This window comes from Callospermophilus lateralis, unplaced genomic scaffold (genome assembly GCF_048772815.1).
Source record: "Callospermophilus lateralis isolate mCalLat2 unplaced genomic scaffold, mCalLat2.hap1 Scaffold_153, whole genome shotgun sequence".
Taxonomy (NCBI): domain Eukaryota; kingdom Metazoa; phylum Chordata; class Mammalia; order Rodentia; family Sciuridae; genus Callospermophilus; species Callospermophilus lateralis.
Genome location: NW_027512646.1, coordinates 1,522,297 through 1,532,078, shown reverse-complemented (window position 1 = coordinate 1,532,078; position 9,782 = coordinate 1,522,297).

Here is a 9,782-nt window from a genome sequence, read left to right as displayed (position 1 = left end):
TGGATACATGATTCTTGGTTGGAACCCTTTTTCTTTCAGCGTTTGAAATAAGTTGTTCCAGGATCTTCTAGCTTTCAGAGTCTGTGTTGAAAGATCAGCAGTTATCCTGATTGGTTTACCCTTAAATGTAATCTGCTTCCTCTCTCTTGTGGCTTTTAAGATTCTCTCCTTATTCTGTATGTTGGGCATCTTCATTATTATATATCTTGGTGTGGATCTCTTATGATTTTGTATATTCGGTGTCCTGTAGGCTTCTAGTATTTGGATTTCTTTTTCATTCTTTAAGTCTGGGAAGTTTTCTAGTATTATTTCATTCAATAGATTACTCATTCCCTTGGTTTGGACCTCTGTACCCTCTTGTATCCCAATAACTCTTAGGTTTGGTTTCTTGATGTTATCCCATAATTCTTGGATGTTCAGCTCATGATTTCTTAACATGCTCACTGAGCTGTCTATGTTCTTTTCAAGTTGAAAAACTTTGTCTTCGTTGTCTGAAGTTCTATCTTCCAAGTGTTCTACTCTGCTGGTAATACTCTCATTTGAGTTTTTAATTTGGTTTATTGTTTCCTGCATTTCCAGGATTTCTGTTTGTTTGTTTTTTATATGCTCTATCTCCCTATAGAGTTGATCTTTTGCTTCTTGTATTTGTTTATGTAATTCATTGTCCAAGTGATTTTTCATTGTCTGAATTTGATGAATAATGTCTTCCTTGATACTCCTGATCATCTGAAGCATGTATATCCTGAACTCTTTGTCTGACATTCCATCAGCTGCAGATATTACCTCATCTAATGTTGAATTGACCTGTATTGTTTGTGGTCCTTTCTTTCCTTGTCTTTTCATACTGCTCATGATTCTTTCTAGCTTTGTGAAACTGTTGAGCTAATGTTTTTCCCCTTATATATTTGTATTGTTCTTGAATAGCTCCAATATCCCTCTTTTTCGGAGAAAGACAATGTTAACAGATCCCAATATCAACAGTACATTATCTATGGACAAGTTTTCATTATTAATACATTTATAGTTAGATTTTAAGACTATAGATATTGGATTTAATTATTACTTAAGAATATATTCCTTAGTTTCATAAAAGGCGTACCATATCTGGTGGCATATAGAAAACTTAATTCAGATGAAGGATGTTATACTTAAAGAGAAAGTAGTGAGGGAATGAGGTTAAACTAATTTAGCACCTTTGGAGAACTCTAACCACTCGACTGGTAATTTATGGAAGAATGTATAGACTCAACCTCCTATTTAGATAGTTACCCTATGTATAGATAGCAAAAGTTAGGAGATTGAAATTGGTATAGAGAGAATATGAATTAAAAAAAGTAAAGAAAAGAAAAGAAATAACAAGGATGAAAAGAGAAATAAGAGAAGGGAAATGGAAGTAAGATAGAAATACAGAAAAAAAATGGGGGGGAGGTGGAATATATGCAATTCCTCTATATTATATTACTTTGGTAATTCAGTTGTTCATGCTCAGTTCTTGGTTTCACATATGCTGAAGTTGTGGAAGAGAGAGAAGAAAAGAGAAAGAGAGGAAAAAAAAAAGTCTCTCAGAACACTGTTTTCCTTGCTTCCAGTAGGTGGCGTTGTCTATTCCTAGTTTGAGCCTCTGTATTCAGGGTGGTGGGTATAGCCAGTGTGAAGGGAAATGAGCTTCCACCTGTATCTTCCCTACTCTAGTCTCTGAGGTAGAAAACAGGTGCCTCTACAGTTGTTGTTTTGTGTTGATAGCTACAATCCCCAAAAGCTTGTGGGAAATATTTTGAGTTATCGCAGCTAAGGGTGGGGGAGTTGGAAACTGGGTACCTGGATCAGCTGCAACTGTGCTGGTAGCCACACCCACTTTGATGGGTTTTAAGGGTTGATGGGCTTCCTGGAGACTAGCGCTCGGGGCGGGACCGGACTTCCTCCTCCGGTCTGGCTGAGCGGCTGGCGCCTTCCTGCTCCGGTATGGCTGGCGGCTGGTGTGGCTTCCTGCTCCAGTCTGGCTGGGCGGCTGTCGTGGCTTCCTGCTCCAGTCTGGCTGGGCGGCTGTCGAGGCTTCCTGCTCCGGTCTGGCTGGGCGGCTGTCGCGGCTTCCTCACACTTCATATAGAGCCCTAATATCCAGAGTATACAAAGAACTCAAAAAATTAAACAATAAGAAAACAAATAACCCAATCAACAAATGGGCCAAAGACCTGAACAGACACTTCTCAGAGGAGGACATACAATCAATCAACAAGTACATGAAAAAATGCTCACCATCTCTAGCAGTCAGAGAAATGCAAATCTAAACCACCCTAAGATACCATCTCACTCCAGTAAGATTGGCAGCCATTATGAAGTCGAACAATAACAACTGCTGGCGAGGATGTGAGGAAAAGGGTACTCTTATACATTGCTGGTGGGACTGCAAAATGGTGAGGCCAATATGGAAAGCAGTATGGAGATTCCTGGGAAAGCTGGGAATGGAACCACCATTTGACCCAGCTATTGCCCTTCTCGGACTATTCCCTGAAGACCTCAAAAGAGCGTACTACAGGGATACTGCCACATCGATGTTCATTGCAGCACAATTCACAATAGCTAGACAGTGGAACCAACCCCGATGCCCCTCAATAGATGAACGGATAAAAAAAATGTGGCATTTATACACAATGGAGTACTACGCAGCACTAAGAAATGACAAAATCATGGAATTTGCAGGGAAATGGTTGGCACTAGAGCAGATTATGCTAAGTGAAGCTAGCCAATCCCTAAAAAACAAATGCCAAATGTCTTCTTTGATTTAATGAGAGCAACCAAGAACAGAGCAGGGAGGAAGAGCAGGAGGAAAAGATTAACATTAAGCAGAGTCATGAAGTGGGATCGAAAGGGAGAGAATAGGGAAATTACTTGGAAATGGAAGGAGACCGTCATTGTTATACAAAATTACATATAAGAGTTTGTGAGGGGAATGGGAAAAAAATAAGGAGAGAAATGAATTACAGTAGATGGGGTAGAGAGAGAAGATGGGAGGGGAGGGGAGGGGGATAGTAGAGGATAGGAAAGGTAGCACAATACAACAGTTACTATCATGGTATTATGTAAAAATGTGGATGTGTAACCGATGTGATTCTCCAATCTTTGTAATGTTTTGAATAACCAATAAAAAAAAATATATATATATATATATATATATATATATATATATATATATATATATATATATATATTTAAAAATATTTCTATATACTCTCACACTCTAAATAATATTACATAATATTATTGTGGTAATATTTGCTTACTAATGAATAATTAACAACACATATGATTTATATCAGAATATATTCTTGAAAATGTTCTGTAAAATATTTTAGCTGGATAATTTAAGTGTATAAGCAAAGCTGAAATTTAAAATTTAAATTCCAGGTAAGATTATGATACAGTAATTAAAAAAAATACTATGTTAACAAAAAAAAATAAAATGGCCCAGGAATTTTTAATGATTTGTGTGCAGACCTTTGTAGTTAACCTCAGAAACACAAATCTGAGCTAGATGTTTTTAAATAGCAGATGATTATTAACCAACTTAAAAGCCTAATGGAAATTTGTTCATAATTGTCTATTATTTAAAAGCAGTGCTCTTTATAGTTTGAATCTGGTGCTACCAGAATCATTACACTAGGAAAAATACTAACAAGCATAAGCTTCTTCTAACCTATAGATATTTTCTGACATGTTGCTCACCATCTCTAGCAGTCAGAGAAATGCAAAGCAAAACCACCCATAAGATTGGCAGCCATTAGGAAGTCAAACAACAACAGGTGCTGGTGAGGATGTGGGGAAAAGGGTACTCTTGTACATTGCTGGTGGGACTGCAAATTGGTGCGGCCAATTTGGAAAGCAGTATGGAGATTCCTGGGAAAGCTGGGAATGGAATCACCGTTTGACCCAGGTATTGCCCTTCTCGGACTATACCCTGAAGACCTTAAAAGAGCATACTACAGGGATACTGCCACATCGATGTTCATAGCAGCACAATTCACAATAGCTAGACTGTGGAACCAACCCAGATGCCCTTCAATAGATGAATGGATAAAAAAAATGTGGCATTTATGCACAATGGAGTATTATGCAGCACTAAAAAATGACAAAATCATGGAATTTGCAGGGAAATGGATGGCATTAGAGCAGATTATGCTAAGTGAAACTAGCCAATCCCTAAAAAACAAATGCCAAATGTCTTCTTTGATATAATGAGAACAACTAAGAACAGAGCAGGGAGGAAGAGCAGGAGGAAAAGATTAACATTAAACAGAGACATGAGGTCGGAGGGAAAGGGAGAGAAAAGGGAAATTGCATGCAAATGCAAGGAGACCCTCATTGTTATACAAAATTACATATAAGAGGTTGTGAGGAAAATGGGAAAAAACTTATTCTAACATATAGATATTTTATGACATGTTGCTAGAATAAACATGGTGGTTACTTATTGCATGAGGATCAGAGAAAATTGGCAAGCACGTTACATTAACTGTTATTATTATTTGCAAAAAGTTAAATACAAATGTCAATACACACACATATATTCTGTGATAAAATTTCTTTGATCTTACATTTATTTTTATTTTGTTTATAATTACATTTATTTTAACATCTTCTATAAATCAGGCAACTGTAAGAACCACTTACCCCCTCGCACTTATGAAAACACTTGCCTGTTAACTGCTAAATACCTGGCACTTAGAATGTACCTCATTCATTTAATAAGCTCAAAAATAACCTTTGCAAGAAATAACTGGTGGGGCTATGGTATTCAGTGATAGGGTTTTAATCCTCAGCACCACATTAAAAGAAATAAATAAAAGAAAGGTATTGTGCACATCTGTAACTAAAAATATTTTTAAAAAATAACTGATGATTACATTATAACACTACTTTTCAACTTTATTTTGTTCAACAACCTGAGTTACCATGCCCTTATCAACCTTCCTGCCTATATCAATATAGTGTTTCACAGATAAACTTTCTTTCTCACATGAATTTCCCTTTCAGAAGCAAAATGCATCCTATTCCCTGGTTCCTACACTCATTGACTTTTTTTTCTTCACGAAATCTAAAATTACTGCCAATATAAGTTTTAGAAAGCCACATGAACCCTGAGAACTGAAATTGTAGCAGTCTTGAACTCAGACAGTTAGCATGAAAACCAAAGAAGGCACTGACCTCCTGGTGGACTCCCCAGAAGCACCCAGTTAGGAAAAATGAGCTCTGCTTGACATCACTGACCATCCAGTGTTCCTAGCTAAGTTCTTGAAACCTTCTATTCAATGCCAATAAAACTCCAGAAATTATTCCTTCTAACTATAAAACTATTCCCATTGACAACTTCCCTACCCCTTCTAAATCTGGCCTAACCACTGTTCTACTCTCAACTTTTAGGCGATCAACAGGTTTAGAGTTTATTGTTTTTCACTGAGTCTTTTTACTGAAAGTAATGCTTTTACATTTTATTTGAAATAGAGATAATAGATAATAAATCTTGAGAGCTTCTGAATTAGATCATTTAAATAAACAACTCATTTTAAAAACCTAAAAAATGGGTAACAAACAAATAATCTTAGAGAAGATATTACTTTAGATGTGGATACAAATGTGCATGTCCAAGTGTGTACACATGTTCATGTACACAGTAAAAAAAAGAATTGCAGGGGCTGGGGTTGTGGCCAGTGGTAGTATGCTTGCCTAGCACATATGAAGCACTGGGTTCAGACCTCAGCACCACCTAAAAATACATAAAACAAAGGCATTTTGTCCAACTACAACTAAAAAATATTTAAAATAAATACATGAATAAATACATAAATAAATAAAGAGAATTGCAATTCAATAAAAAGAAGAGGATTTTTTAAATGAACAAATTTGCTTCATTTGAAAATCAAATTGGATCTTGATAACATACCATAATTAATCCCAGATGGATTCAACATTTTTGGGGGGTCACCCAACCAGCTGTGATTACAGGTGTGTGTCACAGCATCTGGAAGACTCAACACTTAGATGACAAAATTAGAATGAAAGAAGTGAAATCAAAGAAAAAGATGTGGATAACTAACATTGGAATAACTAATTTTGCAATTGAAAAGAAGGTTGTAAGACTAAAAATAGAGGAGGAATTCACAAGTTTATTATATTTTGCAATATAAATAATAAAACATTAGAATCACTGAACAGACTCATATGGAATAAAAGAAATAAAAATTAGATAATATCATATATATATGACATTATCTATAACTTTTCTATATATACAACCTATAAATAAATAAATATTTTATATAAATTTATATTTGCATGTGTATGTATATATATGTATATATATATATCTTACTATTTTAAATTTATATATGTATGTGTGTGTATATATATATATATATATATATATATATATATATATATATATATATATATATATATATTATAACTTACTAATTTGCTTAGGGCCTTACTAAGTCTTTAAGCCTGGCTTTGAACTTGTGATTATTCTGCTTCACCCTCCTGAGCCAGTGAGTAAAACAAGTTAAACTGATATAAGAATTTTCACTTCCTAAACTTTCTGAAGAAAAATTTGCCAAAATTTTGGAGTATGTGTGTACTTTTATTAATCTGTATACTTTTGATCTAGTAATTCCAATTTCAATCATTCTTGATATTCAGGTTAAATATTTATATAAAAATGTATTCTATAATTTAACTTGTATGAATTATAAATAATAATCTATTGGTTAATATCTTACACCTTATTACTATGATAATATACGGAAAAATAGTTTGAAAATATTTTTGAAGATTATTGATCTGGAGAGACATTTGATTACAAATGCTCAAGTTAATAAAATATAAAATATGTTCATTGGGTGTTTGGTCATATATAGACACTTAAGCATATAAGTTTAAATTTACACTATTTTAGTATTTAAAAAGGAGTCTTCATAAACACACCTTACATACAGATGTATGATAAAACACTAAAATACAAGCCATGTTAAACTTAAAATACAGGTGCATTTATTATCATATTTATGGTTTTTGTTTTTCAAAATGCTAATTGAAGGATATTTAAAAACTTCTCCACTTTTTAATAAAAGTATTGTTGGAAGACTGTATGACAGAGGTTGTCTAAGTAATTCTTTCATGATGAATTGAATATACGTTGGAGGCTATGTATGAAAATGGGTTGTCTCTCTGAACTCATGAAGGAATTTAATTACAAAAATCTTATGTCAATATATTAAAGAAGGTGGAAACTAATTGGACTATGGTGTTTAGTGGTAGGGCCCTTGAAAAATGTTTAGGTTTGATTCCTTCATTAGGATGGAGCCCCTTTGATGAAGTTCTTGTGGTTTTTTAAGGAGAAAGAACTAAGATATAGATTTGAGAGATACACAACATGGCGCCTGCCATGTTGTGATGCATCCAAGAGGGACTCCTCTCAGAGCCTTAAACCTGTAAAGATCTGAAATATCTGAAAGATGGGATAAATGGCCATGACCAGAATGCTGATAGAAATACAGACAGTAAGGACCATGCTGATGAGAACTCAGATGCAAATGAAGATATTCTACTGGAAACTGGAATCAACAATTGTCACACCTCTGCTGTGAATGTGGCTGAACTGTATCCATGCTCTGAAGCTTATGGAGGGTCAAATCTAGAAGTGATGGACTATAATATCTAATGGAGAAAATATGTAGTCAAAACAGCATTCAGTCTCCTTCCTGGTTACTTTTAATTGTATTCTATAGAACTTGGAACCAATGGGATAATCTAAAGCTGAAATGCATAATTTTAAAGAAAAATATGGAGAATTTACAGCCTGTTTAGGGAGGGAGTGAGAAAAAGCACATTTGTGACAGAAGCGTAGAGTGGAAAAACCACTTTCTAAATGGCATGTGCTCATTAGTAAGACAATTGGGAAAAAGCCTAATTTCTTGACCACTGAGCCACATCTGCAGCCCTATTTTGTATTTTGTTTAAAGACAAGGTCTCACTGAGTTGCTTAGCACCTTGTTTGTAAAAAAAAATATATATTCTTTAGTTTTAGGTGGACATAATATCTTTATTTTTTTATGGTGATGAGGATGGAATCCTGTTCCTCACATGTGCTAGGTGAGTGCTCTGTTACTTGAGCCACAACCCCAACCCTTAGATCCTCGCTTTTGCAGAGGCCAATTTTGAACTCACAATACTTCTGCCTCAGCCTACCAAGCAGCTGGGATTTCAGGTGGGCATCACCGTGCCTGGGTTTGTCTTATGTTTGAGGTGAGGTCTTGCTTATGTTGACCAGGTTGGCTTCCAACTCCTGGGCTCCAGTGATTCTCATTGTCACAGCATCCTGTACAGTGGGGACAGCGGGGACTACAAGGTCATGCCACCATGACTGGCTTCTTATTTTTTAAACAAGGCTGTCCCGGAGCTGGGTCTGGGGCTCAGTGGTAGAGCTGCATGCTTAGCTTGCATGAGGCACTGGGTTCGATCCTCAGCAGCACATAAAAATAACTAAAAAAAAATTAAAAAAAATACAACAACATGATTTAAAATAGACAAACAAGCAAGATTGTTCTGATGTCCCAATTTAACAGATGAAGCCGTGGAGGCTGGGGCTGGGTAACTTGTTGTAGCAGACGCTGTGGGTGCTCCACCCATGACCCCCACCTATCCTGCTCAAGGCTCTGACGGTGCAGGGGGAATAGAGAGCCGAGCCATGTTATTGGTAGAGGCTGGGACACATACACTGGCAGAGGCTAAGCAACTTTCCTAAGTTTCCCCACTTGTCCTGGGGAATCTGTGTCTTGCAGCATGACAGATGAGCCATGTCTTGCAGGCATGGTGGACTGTGTGTGGACAGTCAAGTGGGTGGGACTGGAATGAGGGTGAGCAGGAGAAAATAAGGTCCCTGTGGCCCCCAGTTTTTCCACTGTCATTACTGGGTTTGAGAAGCCTAAGCCATCATGTGTCACAGAATCAGAGCCCCAGGCCTAGCACCCTACTTGCAATCCCAAGCAATCCTCCCTGGGAAATTTCTTGTGGGGTGTGCTGCCTGGGTTTTTTTGTTTTGTTTTGTTTTGGTTTGGGGTTTGGTTTGGTTTTTCAAACACAAAGCAACTAAAACAAACACATAGCAATTAAAACCTCCAAGTGAGGGCAGCCACTGTCCTCGGGCAGAGGGTGGAGCACAGTCGGCCCCTGGGAAGCTTGACCTGTTGTTCCTCATTGGAACACGCTGGTGGCCAGTGGACTTGTCTGTGTTTCGAGTGTCAACAAAAACAAATTGACTTACAAAGTACTAAAATCCCAGTTGTTGTGTCACACACCCACAATCCCAGTGACTTGGAAGGCTGAAACTGGGGAATCGCAAGTTCCAGGCTTGACTGGACAACTCAGTGAGGCCCTGTCTCAAAAACAGTAGGGGCCACACACGTGTGGGAGGCTGAGATGGGAGGATTCCAAGTTCAAAACCAGCCTCAGCCTTGGGGAGGTGCTAAGCAGTCAGTGAGTCTCTGTCTCTAAATAAAATACAAAATAGGGCTGGGGAGGTGGCTCAGTGGTGGAGTGCCCCTGAGTTCAATCCCCTCCCAAAATAACAGAAGGGGCTGAGGGTGTGGCTATGTGGTCAAGTGCTTCTCAAGCAGGTGTGGCCCTGGGTTCACATCCAGTACCAAAAAAGAAAGAGGGAAGAGAGAAAGAGAAAGGAAGGAAGGAGGCAGAGAGAAAGGGAAGGAAAGAGAAAGTCCTGAAGTGGTGCT